Source organism: Patella vulgata, chromosome 6 (genome assembly GCF_932274485.2).
Source record: "Patella vulgata chromosome 6, xgPatVulg1.2, whole genome shotgun sequence".
NCBI lineage: Eukaryota > Metazoa > Mollusca > Gastropoda > Patellidae > Patella > Patella vulgata.
In genome coordinates this window covers 12060786-12071035 of record NC_065884.2, presented here as the reverse complement: position 1 = coordinate 12071035, position 10250 = coordinate 12060786, and the positions used below count along the sequence as shown (strand labels likewise).

Sequence of the window (10250 nt, the reverse complement as noted above, 5' to 3'; positions counted from 1 at the left end):
ACCAAAGAATACGACAAATCAATCATCACAAAGGGGATTCTAACCTGCGTCACCTTGGTCACATACTAAAATGTATCATGGATGGACAAATTTATGCAGTTTGAATATACTCCAGAATCAATTAATAAACGTAATTACCCTGTACCTTACAAATACACATGTGAAAACCTAAACTTTACGCATAAAATGACTATTTCCAGTACAGTTCTTTAATTTTTTTTTAGCGACATCTGGTTGTAACCACTTCAGCATGTCACCTCTTGCCCCTAGGGGGTGTCATACCATAAGGTTGATCAAAAAACTTCCGACGCCCCATCTTAGCACATTTTGCGATTTTTGCCTGGTCGTCTCCCGGATTCACTCTTAATTTCAACAAGCCAAAAGTGAGGCTGATGTCCCCCGCCGAAATCCCAAAATAAATAGATTACACATATTAATTAATCGCACATTTATTTTTTTCAAAAGTATCGAGCAATCAAACAAATTATCACCTATACACTAATTTTTATCACTCTCTATCAGATAGAATTAAAGTTATCTTGTCCCAAAGCATCGACCAATGAAATTGATTAGCTCTGCTTAACTTCAGCTCGAAATGTTAATCACTGAACTCATTCAATGAACATCTACATCAAGTTTAAACATTGTACCTCAATTAAAAGCAGCAGAGTTCCTATGATTTTATTACATACTTCGAGAAGGTATTTGTTGAGTAATAAAACCTTCTAGTAGTTTATCGAGGGCTGGCCGTCCTTACCGCACGGTACAAATGAGTCTTTTGTTAGCTGACTTCCTTGTAGGTAGGGTCTTAAATATAATGTACAAAATTTATTTACCCATTGAATGATGAAGCTTGTTCACGAAGACTTATAATAATTTCCAGTGATAGCAGATTGTAAAGACTTCAACTGAAAAAGGTTAGTGCAAGTATTTATCTACCATGATTTGCAGTATGACCCTGTATTTAATTTGGTGACTATTTATAGGTTCCAGATAATTTGGTGTCTCGGGCTTTCCATTTTTATACGTCCACATTCATAATATGGACGTAATATTGCTGTCGACCCAGTCTATGTGTGTGTGTCTGTCTGTTGGTCGCCTACAGGGGAATACTCACTAGACCGCGGGTTCACTAATCCACGGGTTCATTAGTCCACCGATATCTACTATTAGGGTTAGGATTATTGATACCCATATTTCTAGTATTTCTTATAGAGGCGGACTAGTGAACCCCTCTCCCCCTATAGGCCAAAATTGTTAATGGATCATCTTAAAATTTTGCCCCGACCCCCCGGAATGTGGACGTATATTGCATTAGAAGTAACTACCATTCGATGATCTATAGAGTTGATTATGAGTTTGTCATGTATTTAAATGATTTATTACTAATTTATATGACATTTGAGGCAAAAACTGGCAGATATAGCTCTTACAAAATGCATCTTTAAACATTCGTCTATTTTTTTTAAGTTTTGCATCCTGTTCACACAATTTGAGGAGCTTCCTAGACCACATAATAGTTCTTCCCGAATCTAGCCACTGCAGATTCCCTCAAAATGCTGACTAGACCCTTGCTTCGGTTTATGGTTAAGTTGAATATGCACTACACCACATCCAAATGAAAGGGCATTCAAATAAACGAGTATGTAATTCCAGCGTAACACCCCGAAACTGGCATTGCTGAAAGGTATTGAGAAGTTAGGAGCCCCAGCAAATTGCTTTTCCTATGGGAGGGAGTGGAAGTTGAGTAATGATTTGTACTTCAGAATGTTAAAGACACTGGGCCCTTTAGTTCACCCTCAATAACTGACATCCTTTAATCTCTGCAGCTTTGTCGCATTCTCGGAAAAATATTAGGTATCAACACTAATATAGGTTTACGTCCGATTCCGCCGAGGCCAATGTCGCAAACAAGGAGTGATATCGGGTATTGTGTCTAGTATAATATACTGATTAACATTTACAAACAACCGTCTTCATTAGCCCAGTATAGGAGCAGAACAGTCCGACGTTAAACCCTATTTCATTTCTATTTCGACAACAACTCTCTGAGCTGAATGGCCGCCATACTATTTTGTAATGCAGTTCTTCTTCGTTTCGGGGGGTTGGATGGCCGAATGGTTAGCATGTGCGTGCTGTATCATACGGCCTGTCATTGAGTCAACCGGCGTGGTTTCGAATCCCCGGTTGTACGTGACAAGGAGTAGGGTCGCCTGTCCAATCTCGTGGGTTTTCTCCGGGTCCTCCAGTTTCCTCCCACTGCTAAAGACCCCTACACGCAAGCGAATTATTGAAATAAAATTAAACCATATGTTAGTCCCGAAATGACCTAGTTTGTGTCGAGTGGACGTTAAATCTCATTTATCCCCCCCCCTCTCTTCTTCGTTTCACATATGTAATACCAAGAGAGACTACACAAACCCTTTCAATCTTTTAAATTGGAATAAATACTTAGTATACTTAATGATTTCGATTAACATCGTCGATTTAGGAAATAAATTTAGTATCTAGTCCCAAGCGGAGCATATGTTTAATATGATACAAATCCAGTCACCAATTGTTAGTAGCATTGTTATTTACATTTAGATACATTATGTAAGAAGTAAATCTGCTTATTGTGGGTCTTTCTGTCGGCTTCAAATGTTATATAAATTATTATTATTTAGACATTTATTAACATGACAATCCAATTAGCAACTCTCCCGATCATTGGATGACCGAGATCTAAATGGTTTTAAACATCCGCGAGATTTTAAAACCTAACGATGAAATGGACACGCTATATCTTCAAACAGTCACAACTTCGCTCAGAATAAAGTAATTTGAATAACATATTCATATTTCATTATCTATTGAACTATTGTAGCTCAGACTAAAGTAATTTGAATAATATGTTCAATATATTATATATTTTTCGTTATCTATTGAACTATTATAGATCTTTATCTAAATCTTACATAATGCATCTTTAACACATTCTATGTGTAACTTTATTTGCTTTACTTTGATTTTCCGGGTTTCGAATCCCCGGTTGTACGTGACAAGGAGTAGGGTCGCCTGTCCAACCTCGTGGGTTTTTCCGGGTCCTCCGGTTTCCTCCCACTGCTAAAGACCCCTATGGGCAAGCGAATTATTGAAATAAAAAATTAAACCATATGTTAGTCCCGAAATGACCTAGTTTGTGTCGAATGGACGTTAAACCCCATTTCTCTCTCTCTCTCTCTCTTGATTTTCCGATATGTGACTCATTATTAGCCACTATTCTATGATATGATCTGCCTTTGTGATTCACTATTAACCTACTATTTTATCCTTTACTGAATGTCGCCTCACAGGAAATATTATTTATGAATTGTAAAAGTTTTATACGACTTTCCAAGTGCTCTATATAAGCATGTCAATGATAATAATTTCCTTACTTACCGGTAGGCGAGTTTAAGTTATTATAAACATAATCTGATTTAAATTAAAGATCTAAGTGGTGACGCACAAGACAAAATATTACTGGTTCCGTGTGAAAAAAGACTGGTATGAACGTCAGCTATATGAAATGGGGTTTAACGTCCTACTGTTCTGCTCCGACTGTGATAATGAAGATGGGCATACGCCATACATTTTGATATGAGCGAAAGCGTGCCCGGAGAGCGGCGCCACAGCCTACTCTTGTATTGAATTCCAACTGCCAGGGGATCTTTTACGTGCAAGTCAATGTGTTTTCCGTCGTGTTGTGTTTCTAACATACACGAGAGTATGCTCTGTCGATTAGAATTAAATGTCTGCCAATTCGAATCTACCAACGAATAAAATGTTTAAATCCGAGTAGCATGGTGATTAATACGATAGGGAGCGAATAGCCTTAGATATTGTAAGTATGTTTTGACACACACACACACACTCCATAAGTACTGTTCTGCTCCGACTGGGCTAATGAAGACGGGCGTATGCCATATAGTGTGCTATGACAGAAATCTTGATCGGACAGCGGCGCTACGGCCTACTTTTATATTGAATTCCAAGGGATCTTTTACGTGCAAGCTGATGTGTTTTCCGTCCCATCCGAACGACTATAAGTAAAGATGGGGGTTGTATTTATAACATGCTAGTAAATATCCTCTTCCGATTAAAATGAAATTTCGATCCCGATATATTTAAAAATGTCTGCCAATTCGAAGCTACCAACGAATACAATGTTTAAATCCGAGTAGCATGGCGATTAATACGGTAGAGTAGCGAATATCCTTAGATAATATATTGTTAGTATTGACACATACAAAAGCCACCAACGGTTTGTAACTCTTTATATGTCATATTTCCGGATATTTTATTGTCCCCCGCCTTTCGAAGAAAGCAGGAGACTATTAAAATGGGTTCGTCTGTCTGTCTGTCTGTCCGACTGTCTGTCTGTCCGTCACACTTTTTGGGACACAATAACTCTCTTCCTAATTGAGCTAGAATGTTCAAACTTGGTGTATGTGTTTATTAGGTCAATGCCTTGATGGAGTTCGAAGATGAGCATTTTCCGCTTAGGGTAAGCAGAGATAAGCAATTTGATTGGTTGATGCTTTGGGACACGATAACTCTCTTCCTAATTGGGCTAGAATGTTCAAACTTGGTGTATGTGTTGATTAGGTCAATGCCTTGATTGTGTTCGAAGATGAGCATTTTCCGCTTAGGGTAAGCAGAGATAAGCAATTTGATTGGTTGATGCTTTGGGACACGATAACTTTTAATTGAGCTAGAATGTTCAAACTTGGTGTATGTGTTTATTAGGTCAATGCCTTGATGGAGTTCGAAGATGAGCATTTTCCGCTTAGGGTAAGCAGAGATAAGCAATTTGATTGGTTGATACTTTGGGGCACGATAACTCTCTTCCTAATTGAGCTAGAATGTTCAAACTTGGTGTATGTGTTGATTAGGTCAATGCCTTGATGGAGTTCGAAGATGAGCATTTTCCGCTTAGGGTAAGCAGAGATAAGCAATTTGATTAGATGAGCATTTTCCGCTTAGGGTAAGCAGAGATAAGCAATTTGATTGGTTGATACTTTGGGGCACGATAACTCTCTTCCTAATTGAGCTAGAATGTTCAAACTTGGTGTATGTGTTGATTAGGTCAATGCCTTGTTGGTTGATGCTTTAGGACAAGATAACTTTGATAGAGAGTGATGAAACTTAAGTGTATAGTTGATAATCAGTTTGATTGCTTGATACTTTAAAAAAAATAAATGTGCGATAAATTAATGTGTCATCTATTTATTTTGGTATTTTGGCGGGGGACATCAGCCTCACTGTTGGCTTGTTTTATATATTACAGTTTACTAAGGCCATAATGTATCCTTAATAAATTGAGCTTGTTCATGAAAGGATAAGTTCTTGTTGAAAATATTAATGATCATAATCAGAGGTTATCTGACCGTTTGACTGTCTGTAGTTGGGTAACATCCGCTTGCTGGTAAAATAACCATAAGGGTCTTTCTCCGGTATTATAGTACTTATATATACTCATGGACACTTTGAGAGTATGTTCACAGGTGAAGAACTTATCATCCCAACAGAACCACTGAGCTACACATAAGACACGCAATAGCGCCATACACGTAGGAATGAATGAAATGTGGTTTTATGGCACGTCAGCTCCAACCGGGCTATATTGCGCCAAACATAATAATGATTCTTTTGAGACAAGCTAAATCATATCACAAAATTTTATATGCATAAATAAAAACAATATCACAGTTTTATCAAATTTAAAAATAAAAACAATCTTTTATGCATATAAAAAATAGAAAATATTACATATATATATATTATATACAAATTAAAATTTATAATAAAAACCTGTCTCTTTTAAAAAGTTTAGCATTTCGCAATATGGCCCAGGCTGAGCAAACAAGTGATGTAGTGACTGGCAACGATATTATCGTAATCTTGTATTCTTGAGATGATTGCACTCAATCAAAATGTGCTTCACTGTCAAAGGAACATGACAATGTTCACATTCTGGTTGAGGCTCTCGCTTTAAGATGAAAATATGTGTTAAAAAGGTATGACCTATGCGAGAGCGACACAAAACAACCTCATCTCTCCTGTTGGTTCTATAGGGGCTTGGCCAGTCTCCTAAGAGAGGCTTAATGTGACGAAGTTTGTTTGTGCCTGCAAGATCCCAAGACCGTTGCCAGCGGCCATAAATAAATGTATTTATGATGGATTTAAAATCCTTAAAAGGTATATAAAATTCAGATACGGGAAGATCTAAAGCAGACTTGGCAGCCGAATCTGCTTGATCGTTCCCTTTGATATCCATATGACTGGGGAGCCAGCAAAGGACAATGTCCTTGCTGGTACACTCGAATGATAGTAGCAGACGATAAATGTCTGCCACTAATGGGTGATCAAGCTGTTCGTTGTTTATTGCTTGTAGAGAGGACAAAGAATCGGTAAATATTATATATTTAAATATAGATGATGATTGAATGAACTCCAAGGCCTGTAGAATGGCCTGGAGTTCAGCTGTAAAGATGGAAGAAGCAGGTGGAAGGCGGACAGAAATTGTCTCAGATGATGATCGGGTAGCTTCGGCTACTGTGACACCATCTTTCGAACCATCTGTATATATTGGAGCATAATCACCATATTTAGACCTTAGCTATCGAAAGAGAGACTGAAACACCGTCGAGCTAGTATCTCTCTTTTTATGTTGCGAAAGATCGAAATCGATCTTTGGGGGAGATACAGCCCACGGTGGAGTCTCAAAGAGAGGGGTATTCGCAATACTGTCAAGACTGATACCAGCCTCAGACAAAAGGGGTTGAATACGAATACCGAAAGATGGAATGACGTTAGTCTTAACAAGATACAAATGTTCATGAAGAGGTCTAAATATGGTGTTAAATGAAATATGGTTTGGAAGTGATGCAATTTTCGTAGCATACTGCAGGGCCAGTTTATCACGTCTGTTGTGCAGTGAGGGCTCATGCGCCTCGACGTATAAACTTTCCACTGGAGATGTACGAAATGCTCCTAAACTGATTCTAAGTCCCTGGTTGTGTATGGTGTCGAGCTCTTTGAGATAAGACTCGCGGGCAGACCCATACACAAAACACCCATAATCCAGTTTTGATCTAATAAGTGCTCGATATAATCGGAGCAAGACCTTACGATCTGCTCCCCAGTCAGTATTTGATAAGACTCTCAATATGTTGAGGGCTTTCAGACATTTCTTTTTTAGGTTGTTAATGTGGGGGATAAATGATAATTTCTTATCAAATATCAGCCCCAGAAATTTGGTTTCATCCACAACTGGAAGGCGGTTGCCATCCAAGAAAAGTTCTGGATCTGGATGTAAACCTCGTTTCTGACAGAAATGCATACAGACAGTCTTGGATTTCGAAAAACGAAATCCATTTTCGATTGCCCATTGTTGAAGTGAATTCAAACAAAGCTGCAACTTACGTTCGATTATCCGCATGTCTGTAGAACCATAGCACATCTGAAAGTCATCAACATAGAGAGCCCCGTTTGTACCTGGTTTAAGGCACGCTGGGATATTATTAATTTTTATTGCAAATAATGTTGGCGATAATATCTTCCAGGAAATTTTTAATAAAGATAGGTGAGCGACCTCGTAGGCCGAGGTTATGGAGGTCGCGCATGATACCATGTTTCCATGTAGTATCATATGCTTTCTCCAGATCAAAAAATATTGCAACTAAATGTTGCTTCTGGATGAAAGCGTCCCTGACGAACGTTTCAAATCGAACGAGATGATCAAGAGTGCTCCTTTGGGACCGAAATCCACATTGGAGGTCCGTTATAAGGTTGTTTGACTCAAGGTACCAAACAAGCCTTCAATTGATCAATCTCTCCATGGTTTTGCAAATACAGCTAGTTAAAGCGATCGGACGATAGTTGGTAGGATTCGTATGATCTTTACCGGGTTTAGGGATAGGAATTATTGTGGCTTTATGCCACGAAGGAGGGAAATTCCCATCAACCCAAATCCGGTTTAAAAGATCCAGTAAAATAAGAAGTGTTGGAAAAGGTACATGTTTTAAAATATGATAGTGTATCTCATCTGGACCAGTTGCAGTGTCTCGAGCTCGCTTTAACGAATCACGGAGCTCTGCAATGGAAAAATGATCATTATAGCATTCATCATTACGGGACTTGAAATTAAGTTGCCTTTTCTCCTGTTGATTCTTAATGCCCCGAAAGGCATCAGAGGAGAAATTGGATGATGAATTGAATGAAAATGTACTGGCCAGAGAATTGGCAATATCAGGAAATGTTGTTAAGGTGGTATTATCAACATTGAGATGGTTAACTGATAATGCACTACTTTTACCTTTAATCCTACGAATCCTATCCCATACCGATTTGGAAGTGGTACGGGAATTTATCCTAGAGACGTAACCTTGCCATGAAGACCTCTTTGCTTGGCGTATGGTTCTACGGGCCTTCGCCCGTACCATCTGGTATGCCGCAATATTCTCCATGGAAGGGTGGTTCTTTAATCGTCTCAGGATGCGATCACGCTCTTTAAGAGCGGATTTGCAATCATCGTTATACCATGGTTTATTGAAACGTTTTGGTGTAGTCGTGGTTTTTGGAATCGCCTGCTCAGCTACATCTTGAAGAATTGAAGTGAATAAGGCCATGGGCTCATCTGCATCTTCTAACTCCTTTGTATCACAAGAGAAGAGACACAAAGATTCAAATAGAGCCCAATCAGCCTTATGCAACTTCCACCTCTGGGGTCTTTCGACCGGAGAGGGACCATTATTATCAATCAAGATAGGAAAGTGGTCACTACCACAGAGATCTTCATTTACCCTCCATGTAAAATCCTGAAACAGGACCGGAGAGCAAATGGTGAGATCTAGGGAAGAAAAGGAAGCTGTGGCAGGATGTAGATAAGTAGGCGAGTCATCATTTAATAAACACAAATTATTAAGGTTTATGAAGTCCGCTATTTGTTTACCTCTGTTGTTATCATCTGGACTACCCCAGAGTGAATGATGACCATTGAAATCTCCCGTAATAATAAACGGGAGAGGAAGTTGAGCAACAAGGTCATCAAGATCTCTGGGATTGAGATGTAAGCTTGGTGGAAGATATACAGAGCAGAGTGTGATAGGAATATGTAAAGTCACCCTAACTGCAACTGCCTGTAAAGGCGAGTTGAGGGTGACTTTACTCTGAGGGATATCTCCATTAAGAATAATAGAAACACCCCCATGAGCTCTACCATCACCAACTGGATGATGATGGTAACCAACAAAATGTCTAAAAGACAAAGTGTCAGAATTCCGTAAAAAGGTTTCCTGAAAACAAACAGCTAAAGGATTATGCTTTTGAATCAAAAGTTGGATTTCATTAAAATTTGGTTTTAAACCACGACAATTCCATTGAATAATGGAATTTACCATTGTCAGGGATTATTAATTTTTGGCGGCTTACCGACGGAGTCCATATGGACGTCCGCTACGGTAATACCGTCCATCGGATCAGCATCCCCATATCTATTGTGGAGAGAAATAGCGTCATTGCTACCCTTTTTCTCCCTCCCTCTTAACTTCGCCAATCTGTTCTTTTCTTTTTTATAATCGTTCTCTTTTGATAAAGGTGAGGGGCTCGACTTTCGTCTGTCCTTTCCTCCATCAGATGTCTGGGAAGATGGCAAAGAGCTTGTTCTACGTCCGCTCTTCCCTGTGGGAATAAAAGACTTCTCATTTGTAGAAGAAGTCCCTGAAGATGTTGCAGATGAAGAGGGGGGAGACGAATTGCTCACTTCATTTATTGTGATAATCGAGCTCTCAGATGTCTGAGAAGAGCTCGAGATCCCATTATTTATTTGCTGATCCTTTAATATTTTTGGGTGTTTCTCTTTTTTAGGCCAGGTATAATCTGTCTGAACGGATATACTTTTGGTGGATACTTTTACAACACTAGAAAACGACTTGCCGCCCTGCGGGGTCGAAAACAGTGATGTAAGTTCCACTTGCTTTCTTGCATCAAAATAAGACATTTTCCGTTCAGATATAACCTGTTGGATCCGTTTCTCTTTTTGCCATATTGTGCACTCACGAGAATATGCGAAGTGCTTGCCTTTGCAATTAACACAGGAAAAGTCTGCAGAACAGGTAGCACTATCGTGACCAGAAATGCCACATCTAGCGCAGGTAGTTTTACCTTTGCAGACATTTTTACTATGTCCAAATTTCTGGCAATTAAAGCATCTGAGTGGATTCGAG

At 39.0% G+C, this 10250-nt stretch overlaps 1 protein-coding gene across 1 annotated transcript in view; it reads left to right on the top strand.

The window, feature by feature from the left end:
• The first annotated feature begins 785 nt into the window (after positions 1 to 785).
• The window catches only part of LOC126825256 (toll-like receptor 2 type-2), a 30445-nt gene continuing 20980 nt past the window's right edge, over positions 786 to 10250 (top strand). The window contains exon 1 of the mRNA XM_050554835.2: positions 786 to 917. The gene's annotated coding sequence lies outside the window, so the exon portion shown is untranslated. The remainder of the gene's footprint in view (positions 918 to 10250) is intronic.